Source organism: Neovison vison, chromosome 5 (assembly GCF_020171115.1).
Source record: "Neovison vison isolate M4711 chromosome 5, ASM_NN_V1, whole genome shotgun sequence".
Taxonomy (NCBI): Eukaryota; Metazoa; Chordata; class Mammalia; order Carnivora; family Mustelidae; genus Neogale; species Neogale vison.
Genome location: NC_058095.1, coordinates 63438439 through 63456457, shown reverse-complemented (window position 1 = coordinate 63456457; position 18019 = coordinate 63438439).

The window sequence follows — 18019 nt, the reverse complement described above, 5'->3', positions numbered from 1 at the left end:
TCAGTGGGTTGAGCATCTGCTTTCGGCTCTGGTGGAGATCTCGAATCCTGGGATCAATCCCCGAACTGGGTTCCCTGCTCAGCTCAGAGTCCACTCCTCTCTCAACTTCTGCGCCTCCCCTGTTTGTGCTCTCTCTCAAATAAATATAATCTTAAACAAACAAACAAACAAACAAACAAAATAAATGACATGAGTCATCATTGCTTTTTAAATTTGTAAGGATTAATAAACTCCTCCTTGGCAATATGCCATATAGATAATACTAGCTAAAAATTGTTAATACCAAACTGTGCCATAAACATCTTTTAAAGTTTTATCATCAGCTTTGTTATTTTAAAATAACCACGGGGACCATATTCTCCGTGAGAACTTCAGCGCCTTGGATCAGTGCAGCATTTCCCAGCCGAAGCAATGATGCCATTACCACGTCAGGGAGAGACAAGGGACTTAAAAGTGATGACGTAAATGTAAGGGCCTATTTCGCCAGAGCGACCCCCTCTCGGTTAAATAGCTGTTGTTTGTTGTTTGTGCAGTAAAACTAAACCTGAAACACCCCCCTTCCCACCCAGTACAGTCCCTGATAACGAAGCCCAAATACCAGGACGGTCAGGTAAGTTGGCGATAACAGCGCCCAGAATGCAAGGACGAGTCTCGGCAGGAGGCCGGGTGGAGACATCCAAACAGTAAAGCACGCATACTATCCCCTAACCACCAAGGAATGTAAACCCAGCCTTTTGGCCGTCAATTCTGACCAGAGTGATCGGCTAGTTCAAACAGCTACTATAGGGTAAAGTGTAATTCAATTGGCCACCTGCCTGTGACCTAACTTGACTATGCAACCGTCTCTGTGTGTTACAATCTCATTGGCCAGGCTCAACCACATGGCCATTGCTCTATAAAAGCTAGTCTGTGAGGCTGGGGGTGGTCCCTCTCTCCATAAGAGACGGGCGGTCCTGGAGCAAAATAAGGCTTTGCTTGACCTTCGCTTTGTATTAGTCTCCCCCCTTTGATCACGGACCTCATCAGTGAAATGCCATAAAATGAGGTAGGGGAAAAACTGCCCCAGGCAGAGAAAGACCGGAGTTCGTCCGCCTGTCAGGTCACCGCACAGGAAACCGGCCCGTCCCCGCCGCTTCAGAAGCCGGCAGGAAGACTCCTTCCTACCCCCTCGCACCCTTTCCCTAAGAGTACATCGGGCGTCCCCTCCTCCCTCCATCAAGGGTAAAGGACTGGGAAGAGGCGGCCCGCCCCAGGGCATCACGCAAGCCAGCCCCGCGCCGGCGCTTCCCGACCCCGAGCCGCGCCCGCCGCGGAGGGCTCCGACGGCTCCCGAGTCAGGCGGGCGAGAGACCAAGCCGAAAGCCAGGCAGGAGGCCCAGCCCCAGTCGCCTATCAGGTGGGGGTGTCGGCTCAGGGACCGGGACTCTGGAGGTACTGGCCATGGCCCGGATGCCGCTAGGGGCCAAAGGCCGAGGGCGGTGCAGCGGAAAACCGGGGCAACGAGTACCTGGCTGCCGAACTTATAACTGCAGGCACCCGCAGAGCCGGGACGAGAACACTTCCGGGAATGGCGCCATTTGGGGGGGCGGGAGCCGGCCTCCAGGTACTCCCGAACTACAGCACCCAGAATCCTCAGCGCGGAGCTTCCCCCCCCCCCCCCCCCCGCCTCCTCTTTTTCTTCTTTTTCTTCTACTCTTGTCTGGTTTAAGAGGGAAGGGAATTGCATGTGTTTATCGACAGTTTGGATGACCTAAAAAAAATCTATTGAAATTGAACAAACTTGTATTGAGAAGCTATAACTATGTGTCAAGCATTATTAGCACGAAGGAGGCAAAAAAGAATGACACCACTCCTTGACTCTGAACGTTTCAGGGTGACTAAAGAAATAAAGTCAATGATAGAAGATACAGGCCTTTTGTAAATTAGCTAAAACTTCGGATGTCAGTAGAGTTGGTAAGTGCTGTGCGCACTTTTGTTTGTCTTTCTTGAATGAAAAATCGATAATAATTTCATTGTAATTTCTGGGTTTTTGATCTAGAGCATCCTTCCTCAGCTCATTCAAATTTTAAAAAATAATTAATATTTATATTAATTTATAGTAATATTTTAATCTTATTATTCATATTGATTTTATTATATTATTATATATGATAAAGCATGTTTTCCTTTGTCTCAGTTCCATGGTTTAACGCCCAAAGACCATATTTTCCATAGTGAAACAGGCTCCATAAAGTCTCTAGGGCAGCTTCCCTCAGTGAAACCATTTTCTCTCTAACCCAGTCCTACTCTGTGTGCCTTGGATTGTATGCTGCTGTGACTGTGTATGGGGCCCACACAGGGTGAGCATATGGGGAGCATATGACATATGGGGATCTGCAGGGAGATAGCTCAGTGAAGCTGAACGTTGTAGAACTGGGTTCTTGGGATGTCAAAAAGCCAGTGGATACCTTTGGAGAAAGTATGACATGTGACACTTGAACTATGAAAGGAAAAAAAGTAAGTGGGAAATCAAACTATTGGAGATAACAAGTATATCTGAAATGAAAAAAGAAAAAAAAAACAGTAGATTAAGAGCTGATTAGACACTGCAAAAGGAAAGAATCATGAATTCAAAGGCACAGAAATAGAAACTGTCCAAAATGAAACACAGGGGTAAAAAATAGAGCATCAGTGAGTTATGGAACAACATGAAGTAGCCTAACTGTGTGTAATTAGAATGGTAGAAGGAGGGGAGAGAGGGAGTAGAAAAATATTTGAAGACATAAGTAAATACTGTCAAAATTTGATGAAAATTAGAAACTCACAGATCCAAGAAGCTCAGTGAAATTCAAAGAAAGCACATGAAGAAAATCACACCAAGGCACAGCATAATCAAATTGCTATAAACCAGTAATAAAGGAAAATCTTAGAAAAACAAAGGTATGTGCTTACTGGGTTCAAAGATAATTTCTTTTCATCAAGGGGGAAAAAAAAAAGCAAAGCAAGTCAGAGGATAATGGAGTGCTTTTAAAGTACTACTTACTACCAGTTTCCTAAGAACTGAGGAATGTATAAGCAATTAGTACTCAAATGCATTTGCACATACTAAAATTCCAGAAAGGTGAGAAGATTCCAGAAAGATGGGAAGATTGCTTAAGAACCCCTGGAGGGGCCCCTGGGTGGCTCAGTCATTAAGCATCTGGCTTCTGCTCAGGTCTTGTCCTGGGATCAAGCCCTGTGTCCCGGCTCCTGGATGAGCAGGGAATCTGCTTCTCCCTCCCTGACTCTCTGCTTGTGTTCCCTCTCTCGTTGCTCTGTCTCTGTTAAAAAACAAACAAACAAACCAAAACACAAAAAACAAAAAATAAACCCATGGAAGTGCTGAGTCACTTTTACACCTCTACAAAGTCCAAAAAGCACAAGGCCCAGGCTACAACAGTACCAGCCAAGGGCTTTTCTTAGCCCTCTTTCCTCTCCTAGCTCCAACTCTGGAGGAGCTATAGCAGCTTTTATTGAGATAAAAGGAGTCTATCATGACCTCCTCCTGCACATACATGTATGCAAACCCTGCATGAAACAAAGAGCAGAAGGGAAGTTTCACTTTAAAATCAAGTTCACATTGTAGGGGCGTCTGAGTGGCGCAGTGGGTGAAATGTCAGACTCTTAGTTTTGGCTCAGGTCATGATTTCAGGCTCCTGGTCTCAGGGTCATGAGACGGAGCCCCCATGACAGGCTCTGTGCTCCACATGGATTACGCTTAGGACCATCTCCCCCTCTGCCCCTCCCCCGTGCGCATTCTCTAAAATGAACAAATCTTTTAAAAAACTCAAATTCACATTGATTCTTAATTATATGGAACCAGCCATTTTCATTTCTAAATTGTGACTATATTTTACAAATACAATTACAAAATCTCTTTTTCCCCAAATGTTATAGGGCTCCTTTTCCCCAAATTGTGATGGACAGGATTCCAGATGACTCTATTGCCACCCCTCTCACATGTGACCCTCATTTGGTTCATATTCATGTGATGCAGACTTTGCCTGAATTTTCAGCCAAACGAAAAACCAGCCATCTATGAAATTTCAACTGAAAGTGACACATAAAAATAAAGTTGCTCCCTCCTCCTTCTCATGATTTCTGTTTAACATCCTGGTTACACTTCACACCACAAAGGGGAAATATATTTATGATGTAATGTTAAGTGAAAACATCTGCATAGTGAGATTTTTTAAAGTTCATTTACTCTTTTTTAGTAACCATTACACTCATTGTGGGGCATTACCAAGATCAAGAGTCACAGGCTCTTCTGAGAGAGCCAGGCACCCCCTCATCTGTGTAATAAGATAAAAACTACAAAATATGTATATAAAAGTAAAGCCTAGAATAAACATGTTACACTACTTATTTCTGGATGGCAAGATTTGGGTTGTTTACTTAACATTTTTCTCTGTTTTTACCCTTAATACAGTGTTATTTTTACAATAAAACACATGGCTATTTTATTTTTAGAAAAGACTTGAGGGGTGCCTGGGTGGCTCAGTTGTTAGGAGTCTTCCTTCAGCTCAGGTCATGATTCCAGGGTCCTGGCATCAAGCCCCACATGTGGCTCCCTCCTTGGAGGGGGTGCTGGTTCTCCCTCTCCCACTCCCCCTCCCCTTGCTTGTGCTCCCTCTCTTGTTGTCTCTATCAAATAAATAAATAAAATCTTAAAAAAAGAGACTTGAAATAAATAAGCAAAAATTATGAAATGATTATTAGGATGGTTGGGTTATAGTGAATTTTTTTTTCTATACTTCCTTAGTACCTAGCAAAATAATTACATAGGTTTTATAAGATAAAAATAATTTTTAAAATTTTGCATCTTTCTGTGCTAGATTATACATGTGTTACTGATTTTTCTACCAAAGTTTTTATTTTACTAATTAACATAATTTTTTTTAAGATTTTATTTATTTATTTGACAGAGAGAGATCACAAGTAGACAGACAGGCAGGCAGAGAGAGAGAGAGGGAAGCAGGCTCCCGGCCGAGCGGGACTCCATCCCAGGACCCTGAGATCATGACCTGAGTCGAAGGCAGCGGCTTAACCCACTGAGCCACCCAGGCGCCCTAATTAACATAATTCTTTAAGAGACTGATGAAGGAGGGGCTTTTGTTTTCTCAATTTTGAAGTTGAATACTTACTTCCACAATTCACTCTCCTACATTTGTTGTGCTATACAATTGATTTCCAAGATGGTTTCCAAGGTATTCGATGAAAACTGAAAGAATGATATTTGGGAAAAAAAATCCATGTCAATTATCGTTCGTTTATTAACTCTAAATTTTCTAGTAAGTCAAAAAACTTGATATATAATTAATTTCCCATATTTGTTATAGTTGTAAGTTTTCACTCTCCAGAATTTTTTTGATGAATATGAGTTGTAAATAATTGCTGAAGATTTTCCTTCCCATATTCATTAAACATATACAATGCATTTCAGCATGCATTCTCTGACATTATATGGCCTCTTGTATTCCTTATAGCCATACTGTTTGCTGTGTTCTCTGATGTACTCTTAAGGCTCGAGCTACATCTGAAAGCTTGTCCACATTCACTTATAAAGTTTTTCTCTGTGTGTACTCCGTAATGTATAGTAAAGTCAGAATTACTCCTGGTGGTGTTCCCACATTCCTTCCATGCATAGGGCTTCTCCCTGATATGAACTCTCCAAAGAAGGGTAAGTCATGATACACTGGTAAAACTTTCCGGATCTTCCTTCTCTCTCGTATGTGTTCTCAGATGCACAGCAAGTTTAAGAACCTTTACTGAAGATTTTATTTATTTATTTGACAGACAAAGATAACAAGTAGGCAGAGAGGCAGGCAGAGAGAGAGGAAGGGAAGCAGGCTTCCTGCTGAGCAGAGAGCCCAATGCAGGGCTCAATCCCAGGACCCTGAGATCACGACCTGAGCCAAGAGCAGAAGTTTAACACACTGAGCCACCCAGGCGCCCCTCCTGTATGTATTCTTTGATGGGCACTGAGGCCTGCATTACTGGTTGAAGACTTTTTCACACTGATTACATTTGAAAGGTTTCTCACCAGTGGGAGAGAATTTATGCAGACTGAGCTGGGACATGTTAGCAAAAAAAATTTCCTACATTCATTAATGTTGTTTCTTCATTATGAGTCTTTTGATGTACAATTACTCCTCAAAGATTTCCCACAGTAGGTACTTTGAGATGGCTTGGATGCAATGTGAATTTTCTCACGCTCTGTGAGACTTACCATTTGAGTGAATACTTTCTCTCATTCAGCACATTGGTATGGTTTCTCCACAGTACGGATTCTGTGGTGAACAATTAGGTGTGATTTTAGCCTGAATGATTCCTTGCATTCATTACTCCCATAAGGTTTCTCATTTGTATGAATTCACTGATGAACAGGAAGAGATGAGGAACACAAGGAGGCCTTTCCACATTCACTGCATGTGCACAGTTTGTCTCTCATGAATTCTTTGACATAAAGTAAGGCTTGATTTATTTCTAAAGTTTCTCCCACATTCGTTACATGTATACATGTAAAGCCATGTATATGGCTTCTTTCTTGCATGAATTCTCTGATGTGCTCTGAGGTTTTGTGTACAAATAATTGATTTTCCACATTCACTACATTCATAGGGTTTCTCTCCAGTATGGATTCTCTGATGTATGGCAAAATCTGGGAAACTCCTGAATGCCTTCCCAACATTCATTGCATTTATGTGGCCTTTCTTCAGAATGGATCCTCATGTACAGTAAGGTATAAATTATTGCTAAAAGCTTCCCCACAACTGCCACATCTGTAGAGCTTCTTTCCAGTGTGACTTCTGGTGAGGAATCCAGTGTGACGTCTGGTGAGTTTTGATGTCTGACTGGAGGCTTTACCCCATTCATGACATACATGAAGTTTCTTCCAGTATGAATTCTCAGTAGTTGGGTAAAGTGTGCACATTTCCTGAAGGCTTTTCCACAGTCAGTGTGCTCATAACGTTTGTCTTCAGCATGAATTTGCTGATAAGCAATTAAAGTTGAAGAAACGGGGGCATCTGGGTGGCACGGGGGCATCCGGGTGGCTCAGTCAGTTAAGTGTCTGCCTTTGGGTCAGGCCATGGTCTCAGATGTCCTGGGATTAAGCCCTACATTGGACTCTCTGCTCAGTGGGGAGCTTGCTCTCCACCCCTCCCTGCTTCTCTGCCTACTTGTCTGATAATTGGCAGGCTTGAGACCCAAGGAAAGCTGATGTTTCTACCCAAGTGTGAAGGCCAGCAAAGACCAATGTTCCAGCTCAACAGGGAGGAGGAGTTCCCTCTTACTCAGTCTTTTTGTTCAGTTCTGATCTTCAGTGGATTGAATGGGGTCCACCCACCTGAGATAGGGCAATCTCTACTCAGTCTGTAGATTCAAGTATTCATCTCATCCAGAAACATCCTCATAGACACACGCAGAATAACGTTTGACCAAGTCTCGATGCCCATGACCCACTAAGTTGACATACTCACATTTTCTCTCTAGAGCAAATGTTCTTATATAAAATAGTTAGTGTTGGTCTGTGGTTCTTTAATTAAAACTGTCTTTCTGAAGTAACTTTTCAATGGATGATTAAGTCAGAATTCTTTGTGATCTTCATTCATGTGCATTCATACGTGGACTCTTTCCTGAAGGCTCTGTAGTAAAATAAAGATAAACTTCAATCTGAAACCTCTTTTCCCACATTGAAGTATCTTGCAAAAAAATCAACTTTCCATCAGATGTTACGCCCTACCTTTTCAACAAGTCTTCATGTTCCTAGGATTTTTCCACAGTGGACTGTTGACAGCACTATAAGTCTTCCCATTCTTGCCCCCTAGGTTTTTTTCTGCTTTAGAAAATTCCTCAGATCAGGGGTGACTGGGAGGCTCAGTCAGAGAAGGGGCTGCCTTCAGCTCAGGTCATGATCCCGGGGTCCTGGGATCGAGCCCTACATCAGGCTCCCTACTCTGCAGAGGGCCTGCTTCTCCCTCTCCCTCTGCCTGCTGCTCCCCCTGCTTGTCCTGTCAAATAAAAATGTAAGATAAAGAAAGAAAGAAGGAAGGAGGGAGTAAAGAAAGGAGAAGAAAAGAGAACAGAAAAAAGAAAAGAAAAAAGTTCCTCAGATCAGATCTATGTTGGGCAGGTGATAGCAGATGAACCTGCTGATGTGTGGGAGAAGACAGAAAATTGGTTTGTTTGTATGTGATTTCATACAACTCCAGAAAATGTCTCCTATCCATCAAAAAGGACAGCAGTCCTATGAGACCTGCACAGGCGAGCTTTTGTATTGTTTACTTTTGACTTATGGTTAAGGTTGGTGAAAAGCTGCAAGCTATTTGCGTATCTGTGTCTATAAATGAGACACATTTATCTTACTGTGTGTTTTTCAAATATTTCTCTACAATTGGAGGGGATTAATTAAGTTATAAAGACTTTAGGTAAAGGAATTCTGATTAATTTCTAGAGAATGGTAGGAGTTTTTTATAAATCTAATATAAGGAAACTCTAGGAGTTTCAGAGGAGAAACTAAACCTCTAATTCTCTGAATATGGCCTTTTTAGGAATACAAAAGTAAAACTTCTCATAGAAACACGAGCTTAGGGGCACCTGAGTAGCTCAGTCGGTTAAGCATCTGCCTTCAGCTCAGGTCATGATCCCAGGGTCCTGGGATCAAGCCCCGCATCGGGTTCCTTCTCCCTCTCCCACTCCCTCTGCTTGTGTTCTCTCTCTCGCTATCTCTCTGTCAAATAAATAAATAAAATCTTTAAAAAAAGAAAAGAAAAGAAACATTAGTTTACAGTTTTTTTTTTTTTTTTTTTTTCGTAAGAACCAATTGCCCATAACCGAGGTAGGTGGCTCTGTAAACGAATCAGACTGGCTTGATGATTTTGGTTGAAAAAGAGCCAGATGCTTCTTCTTGAGTAAGCATGCATTCTCTTGTTTTGTAATATTTGGCATGTTTCTGATCACCAATTCTAGTGTGTAGGTTTTTTTTCGTATACATCCAAGCAGTCCTTAGACATCAAATGGGTGTCCTATAATTTAATTCTGATACGAGGACTGGGAGATAGCCTCAGATTCCAGAGGAGGCTAAGGGCTCAGTCCTATAAGACTGTCCCCCCCACTCCAGTTGCCAGTCACAAATCCAGGTTGTCACCTGTGCTTCTGACCAACCCCCCCCACCATAGATTGGAGGTTCCAGTGACCCCCTCCTTGGGTTCAATTAATTTGCTAGAGCCACTCACAGAAGTCAGAGTAGCATTTCACTTAGAAGAGCACCAGTTGACTACAAAAGGATTTAACTCACAAACAGCCAGTTGGAAGAGATGTACTGGGCAAGGGGTGGGGAAAGGGCGTAGAGGTTCCCTATCCCCTCCAAGCACACCACCTCCCCCAAAACTTCCCACCAACCTGGGTTTCGGTTTTTATGGAGGCTTTGTTACATAGGTGCAATTGATTAAATCATTGGCCACTGATGACTGATTTGACCTCTAGCCCTTGTCCCCTTCCCAAGGTCAAGGGGGGTAGGGCCAGTTCCAACCTTCTAACCACCTGGATGGTTTTCCTGGCAAGCAGCTCCCATTCTTAGGTGCTGTCCAAAAGTCATTAACACAACAAAAGGCTTATCACTCTCATCACTTAGGAAATTCCAAGGGTTTTAGGAACTCTGCCAGAATTGAGGACAAAGACCAAATATATATATTTCTTATTATAAATCACACTATCACAGTTGGGTTTGCTTTCTCCCTGAGGGCTTAGTTAATCTAAACTTACGGTTTTACTTATCTGCTAAGTTATATTACTTCCACATGTTTAAGATAATGAAAAACTTAGCATTGGTGTTCAGTTCCCTTGAATTATACTTGTGACAGGCTTTTTGATATCAACAGTAAATGTGTTGCTCTGTAGTTAGCTTATATATAATTTCCAAAGGACCTTAACCTTAGTGAACTTTTTTTTTTTAAAGATTTTATTTATTTATTTGATAGAGAGAGATCACAAGTAGATGGAGAGGCAGACAGAGAGAGAGAGAGATGGAAGCAGGCTCCCTGCTGAGCGGAGAGCCCGATGCGGGACTCGATCCCAGGACCCTGAGATCATGACCTGAGTCGAAGGCAGTGGCTTAACCCACTAAAGCCTAGAATTTACAATGAAATGAACAAAAGGGACACATACACACATACACATTGTTGCTAAACCAATGACTCACCTCACTGGCCTGAAGCAGAATCTAGACCTGCACTTGCTTTGCCTTTCTTTGGATTTTTCCTTCAGTTTCTCTGATTTGTGGGATGCAGATGTGTATTTAGCTCCAGGATGAAGGGCCTTGCCTTCTGTAGGATGCCCTGGTCACCAAGGTCAGAGGTCAGAGGATGTAGGTTTCAGTCTGACTGTATGAGGTCCAAGCTCCTGCTCATGGGATTCCAACTTGTTAGTGATCTTCCCCTGTTGACTGCCTGTGGACGTCAAGCATCAGATGCGGGGACTGTGACTGTATTCAGCCTCCACAATTCCCAGTGCAGGTCTCTTTTCAGGTACTAACCAGGACTCCCCAGGAGAGGATCCATGACTTTCCGGCTCACAGCAGATTTTCCATTACATCAAGGAATGGTCATTGCTGGGATCCAGGGAATACACATGGGCCTTGTCTCCATGGCCACTGTAGCAAATAGAATAGTTATAAATATGCCCTCTCTGTGATCCTGGAACATAAAATCTTTTCTGATAACAAGGTCACAGAAATTAATGAAAGAAAAGCCTGCAACGAGGGGCACCTGGGTGGCTTAGTCATTAATCATCTGCCTTCAGCTCAGGTCATGATCCCAGGGTCCTGGGGTCAAGCCCAGGATCGGGTTCCCTGCTCAGCAGGATGCCTGCTTCTCCCTCTCCCACTCCCCTTGTGTTCCCTCTCTCACTGTCAATGTCAAATAAATAAATAAAAATCTTAAAAAAAAAAAAAAAGAAAAACCCCAAATGAGAGATGGCATGTGCTTCTAAGAAAGCTAATGTTTTACAGAGATAATGAAGAAACGACTTTTTTGATGTCTCTACTAATTGTCACAGGTTGGACTCTTCTGGGAAAGCAGCTTCACCACATGGATGGGTGTGGATAGCTAGCTCAACTTTCAACTAAAAGATTACAGATGCAGGGGCACCTGGGTGGCTCAATGGGTTAAGCCTCTGCCTTAGCTCAGGTCTATGATCTCAGGGTTCTGGGATCGAGCCCCGCATCAGGCTCTCTGCTCAGTGGGGAGACTGCTTCCCCCCTCTCTCTGCCTACTTGTGATCTCTTTCTGTCAAAAAAATAAATAAAATCTTTAAAAAAAAAAAGATTACGGATGCAGCAAACTATAAACATAATTGTGCTTTTTCTACAAACGACATTATATCAGATAGTTGTGGATGTTCAAAAATATGCATATATAGGGACGCCTGGGTGGCTCAGTGGGTTAAGCTGCTGCCTTCGGCTCAGGTCATGATCTCAGGGTCCTGGGATCGAGTCCCGCATCGGGCTCTCTGCTCAGCAGGGAGTCTGCTTCTCTCTCTCTCTCTCTCTGCCTGCCTCTCCATCTACTTGTGATCTCTCTCTGTCAAATAAATAAATAAAATCTTTTAAAAAAATACATATATAAAAATATATATCTATATATTTGTTGATGTAAGCTGAATAATTGAAACATTTCAGCTTGGAATCCTTTGCATGAGTAAAATGGAAATGATATTAAGATTGCAAAGTCTCGGGACGCCTGGGTGGCGCAGTTGGTTGGACGACTGCCTTCGGCTCAGGGCATGATCCTGGAGTCCCGGGATCGAGTCCCACATCAGGCTCCCAGCTCCATGGGGAGTCTGCTTCGCTCTCTGACCTTCTCCTCGCTCATGCTCTCTCTCACACTCTCTCTCTCAAATAAATAAATAAAATCTTTAAAAAAAAAAAAAAAGATTGCAAAGTCTCATAATTTACCTTCTTTGTCCTAATAGTAAAAATGTATTCAAATACATTTATCAAAGTATAACATGCATACAAAAAACAAAGGCATAAATCACAGCTCTAATACTCAGTGATGTATCACAAAGTGAATATGACCTTGTAACTACAACTGAGTTTGAGGAAAAGAAAACAAAACCCAGAAGCCCATCTCTTCAGAGTCCCCCAACCACGATCCATTCTATCTTGCCAGAGCTAACCATCATCTAGTTTTTAACACCACAGATTAGTACTGCGTTTTTATAAATTTGCGTTTTTAGAACTATACAGCAGAGGGACGCCTGGGTGGCTCAGTGGGTTAAAGCCTCTGCCTTTGGCTCAGGTCATGATCCCAGGGTCCTGGGATCGAGCCACGCATGGGGTTCTCTGCTCGACAGGCAGCCTGCTTCCCCCTGTCTCTCTGCCTACTTGTGATCTCTCTCTGTCAAATAAATAAATAAAATCTTTAAAAAATTTTTAGAACCATACAGCAGGAATTATTCTGTGTCTGGCTTCTTTTGCTCAGATTATATTGGTGACACTCATCCATGTTTCACCGAGTGATTCATTCATTCTTACTGCAATGTGTTATTCTTTTTATGAATATACCACGGTTATCAGCTCTGCTGTTAATGGACATCTGCTTTGTTTCCAGGGTGGGGCCATTAGCATTGAGGCAACCATACCATTCTTGCTGGTTTCCATTGGTGCACATGCCATCAATATCTTTTTTTTTTTTTTAAAGATTTTATTTATTTATTTGACAGAGCGAGATAACAAGCAGGCAGAGAGGCAGGCAGAGAGAGAGAGAGAGAGGAGGAAGCAGGCTCCCTGTTGAGCAGAGAGCCCCCACGTGGGCCTCGATCCCAGGACCCTGAGATCATGACCCGAGCCGAAGGCAGCGGCTTAACCCACTGAGCCACCCAGGCGCCCATGCCATCAATATCTTAAGTATGGCTTGGCCAGAGTCCCTGCATATATTCAAATTATGTATCACTAAACAGTTTTCCAGAGGTGTTTGACCAATACGCAACTCAACCACCAGTTTAAGAGAGTTCTAATTACTATATAGCTTGTTTTGATGGCCACAGTAGAAACCATAATAGGCATAGCTATTCCCTTTACCCAATATTAGAAATGATCTGATTGTCATTCTTTCTCATTTTATCTATTCTTTATTTCATCTTTATATATTTTGATCATTTAATTATTAGAAGACCTGAGCCTATTTTTTTTATATTTCTTAAAAATTTATATATACTGTTTTTAAAGGTCTATGCAAATTTTCTGCACTTTTTTTCCTACTGTGATGTTAATCTTTCTAAATGGTTTTGAAGAATTTTTTTTAAAATATTTTATTTATTTATTTGATAGACTGAGATCACAAGCACGCAGAGAGGCAGGCAGAGAGAGATAGGAGGAAGCAGGCTCCCTGCTGAGCTGAGAGCCCGATGCGGGGCTCGATCCCAGGACCCTGAGATCACGACCTGAGCCGAAGGCAGCGGCTTAACCCACTGAGCCACCCAGGCACCCCGGTTTTGAAGAATTTAAAAAATAATTTTTTTTTTTCTGGTTAAACGTGAAAGAATCTTTTCCATTCAAAAACTTATTAATGGGTAATTTTTGGATACTTAGATTTAAAGTAAGATAGAAAAAAGTCTTTTGGGGGTGCCTGGGTGGCTCATTACGTTAAAGTCTCTGCCTTTGGCTCAGGTCATGTGAAAGACCCCCTTCCTCCTTGGTAAGGTTTGTTTTAGCAACCTATTGTCCCCATAGCCTGATGGCAACACATTGTCTGTGGTCACCCGGTCTGTCAAAGGAGAGACAAATGAGAAACAAAATGTACCAGGACTTTCCAGAGTGCTGTCCCAAGGAACCGCCAGAACGCCCTGACCCCAACGCCCAATCATGCCTGAATCAAATTAATCAATTAGACTCCTGTAACCATGCATATCTGCTTCTGTAGGATCACTTCCCGCCACCGCTTCCCACCAGAACAAACCGTTACAGTGCCTAACAATGCTTGATTTAGGTTAACCAATCAGATTCCTGTAACCAAGCATCTGCTTCTGTAAACTCGCTTCCTGCCACCCCAACCTTGCCCTATATAATCTGCTCCCCAATTTAGCCTGGCACGCTCAGCCCACAAAGGCTGATGCGTCCGCAGGCGCCTGTGTAACCAATAAACCTCTTGCAATTTGCATCCAGTGGAGGCGTGCTGTTTGATTCTTGGGTGCGACTCCAGGATCTTTCAATGATCTCAGAGTCCTGGGACTGAGCCCCACATCGGGCTCTCTGCTCAGCAGGGAGCCTGCTTCCTCCTCTCTCTCTCTCTCTGCCTGCCTCTGATCTCTGTCAAATAAATAAATAAATAAAATATTTTTTAAAAAAAAGGAAATCTTTTAACATAGTTGCATTGTCTGTACTTTTCCCTTTTGTTTATATATGTTACCGGGGTCTGATTTGGTCCTGTTAATGTATCGTTCTACTTTAAAAGGTTTTTTAAAGATTTTATTTATTTACTCATGAGACAGAGAGGGGTAGAGAGGGAGAAGCAGGCTCCCTAAGGAGCAGGGAGCCCAATGTGGAACTTGATCCCAGGAACCCAGGATCATGACCTGAGCCAAAGGCAGATGCTCAACCATCTGAGCCACCCTGGTGCCCTAAAATGTTTTTACTTGGAAATAATCTGAAACTTACAGAAGTTGTATTAGCAAAGGATATCATTTATCATTTACTCTATGTATACATACTTTTTCTGCATTGAGAGTAAGAATGTGCATTGTTTTCATCCCTCTATGTACTTTAATGTGCATTTCCCAATAATAAGGGTATTATTTTACATAACCATGATATAGTTATCTGCTTCAATAAATTTAATGGATGTAATAGTTTTATTTACTCTACTTCTTGTATTCCAGTTTGAAAAACTGAATCAATAATGCTCAGGATCAATCAGCATGATCTCAAGCAAAGCTCAGAAATAGCCTTCGGATTTTGCTGGAGATGTATTTTTTTTTAAGGATTTTATTTATTTGAGAAAGAGCGAGCGAGCATGACAGGAGAGAGGTCAGCGGGAGAAGCAGACTCCCCGCCAAGCAGGGAGCCCGATGTGGTACTATCCCAGGACTCCAGGATCATGACCAACTGAGCCACCCAAGCGCCTCTTGCTGGAGATATTTAGAAAGAAGTATTCTCCTTGGGGTTGTAAATGCTTAGAGCCATACTAATTTAGAATTGCCAGGAGATGTATTTGTCATCACTGGGAAAGACTGATGAGAATATAGCCCATACAGAAAAAAACAATGCAGATGGGGGTAAATAGTCGCAGATCAATGAATGTCTGAGTCTCTAGTTTCACTCCTGATTCCTCAGACATTTGAACTTTTCTGACACCGCAGTCTTTTTTTTTTTTTTTTAAAGATTTTATTTATTTATTTGATAGAGATCACAAGTAGGCAGGCAGAGAGAGAGGGAGAAGCAGAATCCCCCCCCGAGCGGGGAGCCCAATGCAGGACTCGATCCCAGGACCCTGAGATCATGACCTGGCCGAAGGCAGAGGCTTAACCCACTGAGTCACCCAGGCGCCCCACCACAGTCATATTTATGGGTGAACTGCGGGGGAAGGGGAAGGAGAGCGAAGTAAGCACATTTTATGTATAGTCAACTCAATCTAAGGGCAGATTATCTGGTGTATGGACCAACAGAGGTTAAAAAATATGAGGTTGCATTGTAAAAAATTTGAAGAACAATTCAATGAAAACATCTGATTTTTGAGCACATCAACTGGAACTACAGGTAATCCATAGATGCCATGTTCGGTGATTGCCTCTTGGCAATACAACCTACGGTGAGGGACAGCTCATGTGGTTCTGGATCCAGGACTGCCCCATTGGGACCTAAAAAGAGTTAGGTAAGGAAAGGCAGAAAGCAGGGATGAAGAGCTTCCAACTTGAGTCCTGTCGTGATATTAAAAAGTGAAAACTCATCTAGGAAAACTAGAAACTTTTAACAGACAATTGAACCTAGCCAATTGCTAATATGAATACTGTTCGGTGTTCTTTTTTTTTTTAAAGTTTTTTTTTTTTTTTCTTTAAAGATTTTATTTGTCAGAGAGGGAGAGAGAGCAAGCGCACAAGCAGGCAGAGCGGCAGGCAGATGCAGAGAGAGAAGCAGGCTCCCTGCTGAGCAAGGAGCCGGATGAGGGACTTGATTCCACGACCTGAGCTCATGACCTGAGCTGAAGGTAGGGGCTTAACCAACTGAGCCACCCAGGTGTCCCCTGTTCGGTGTTCTTATACAGACTATTGCTTTAATTCTTTGGGTGATGTAACATCGTCCTCCCAAAAGGCAGATGTAATTTAAAATTTATACTAGGGGTACCTGAGTGGCTCAGTTGGGGTCTGCCTTTGGCTCAGGTCTCGATCCCAGGGTCCAGGGATCAAGTGCTATGTTGGGCTCCTGGTCAGCAAGGAACCCACTTCTCGCTCTTCCTCTGCCTTTCCACTTGTTTGTGCTCTCTCTTTCAAATAAGTAAAAATCTTGCCAAAAACAAACAAACAAACAAATAAATAAATTTATACTAAATCAGTCTACTTGATCTTGTCTAGTTGTAACACTACTTTTTATAGTTACCCCTGATAAATGAGTGGTGTCTTTTTTCCCCATTACCCCCTCCTAAATGAGTGGCACCTGCACTTGGCCAAAGGACTCAACACCGTTTGGTAGAAATAACCTTCCAGTACTCTTTAAGCTTTTTGCAGAGACATGGGCTGTGGACGGAATTCCCCAACCCGGGTCTTCAGAAGTTTTGAAGCCCAGATGAACAATTAGAAATGTGATTGGTCTCCCAAATGCTATGGAGATAGTTTATGGTTGTTCTGTCTTTGCCTCTTAAACTATGCTTAAATTAGGAAACTTTAGAAGCGAATTACAAAAGTTTCTGACAATAAATATATAAACAACATCTTTATTGACAGTGGGCCAATAAGAGCAGTCAAATTTAGTTCATAGGTAACCAAAAACATTTGAAAAGTGGAACACTAAAACTTCCAAGGTTCATGTTGGAGTACAAATACAGTCTTATTGAACGTCAAACATAAACAGAATACTGAAATGTCAAGGGCCAGAGTTCCCAGTAAAACTTAGAGCTAGTCTCTAAACACTCTTTAAACTGCACTTAGATTACAAACTTGAGTCTCTGAAACTATCAGATAGCTTCTGGCTAAGTGGTACTTAGGAGAGAATAAAGCAGATTCCCCAAGGTCTCAAGGAGGCTGAGTAGGGAGCAGCACCAGATGGAAAGACGAGCAGAAAGAGAAGCCTCTTCTCTATGCTGCGCTATACAGTAGGATGGTGACAGTTCTTGACGTTAACAAAAAGTGTGGAAGACACATTCATTCCTAAGTAATTTCTATCTGATCAATGCTTAGCCACTTATTGCAGACTGCGTTTGTATCTCCTCAAATTTATCTTGAAACTTAACCCCCAAAGGGATGGTACTAGGAGGTGGGGGCCTTTGGAAGGTGAATAGGTCACAAGGGCAGAATTCTTGGGAAAAGGTTTAGTTGGCCTTATAAGAGGTACCAGAGCCCCCTTATCCTTTCACCATGTGAAGACAGAACAGAAAGATGGTGATTCCTGAACCAGAAAACAGACCCTCCCAAAACATGGACCTGGTGGGGCCTTGGTCTTGGGACTCCCCCGTCTCCAGAACTGTAGCCACTCAGTCTGTGGGGAGTTATTTCATTGTAGCAGCCCAAATGGACTGACATTTCATTAAAATACATATATTTGTTTATGTTTACATACCTTACAAACATATACTTATAGAAGCGATCTGTTTAATTTATTGTGAGCTAGGTTGTTGCGGTGTCCGGGACCCCACAAGGCAGGCCGGACGGGATGGCGGCTGGCAATGAGCCAGTGCGGTCAGGCTTTAGAATAAACAAGCTTCATCCGGATGAGGAAGCAATCCTCATTGGACTGGGCGCCTGCATGCTCTCTGCATGCCCTGTATGCTTTAGTGCAGTGTCCATGCGC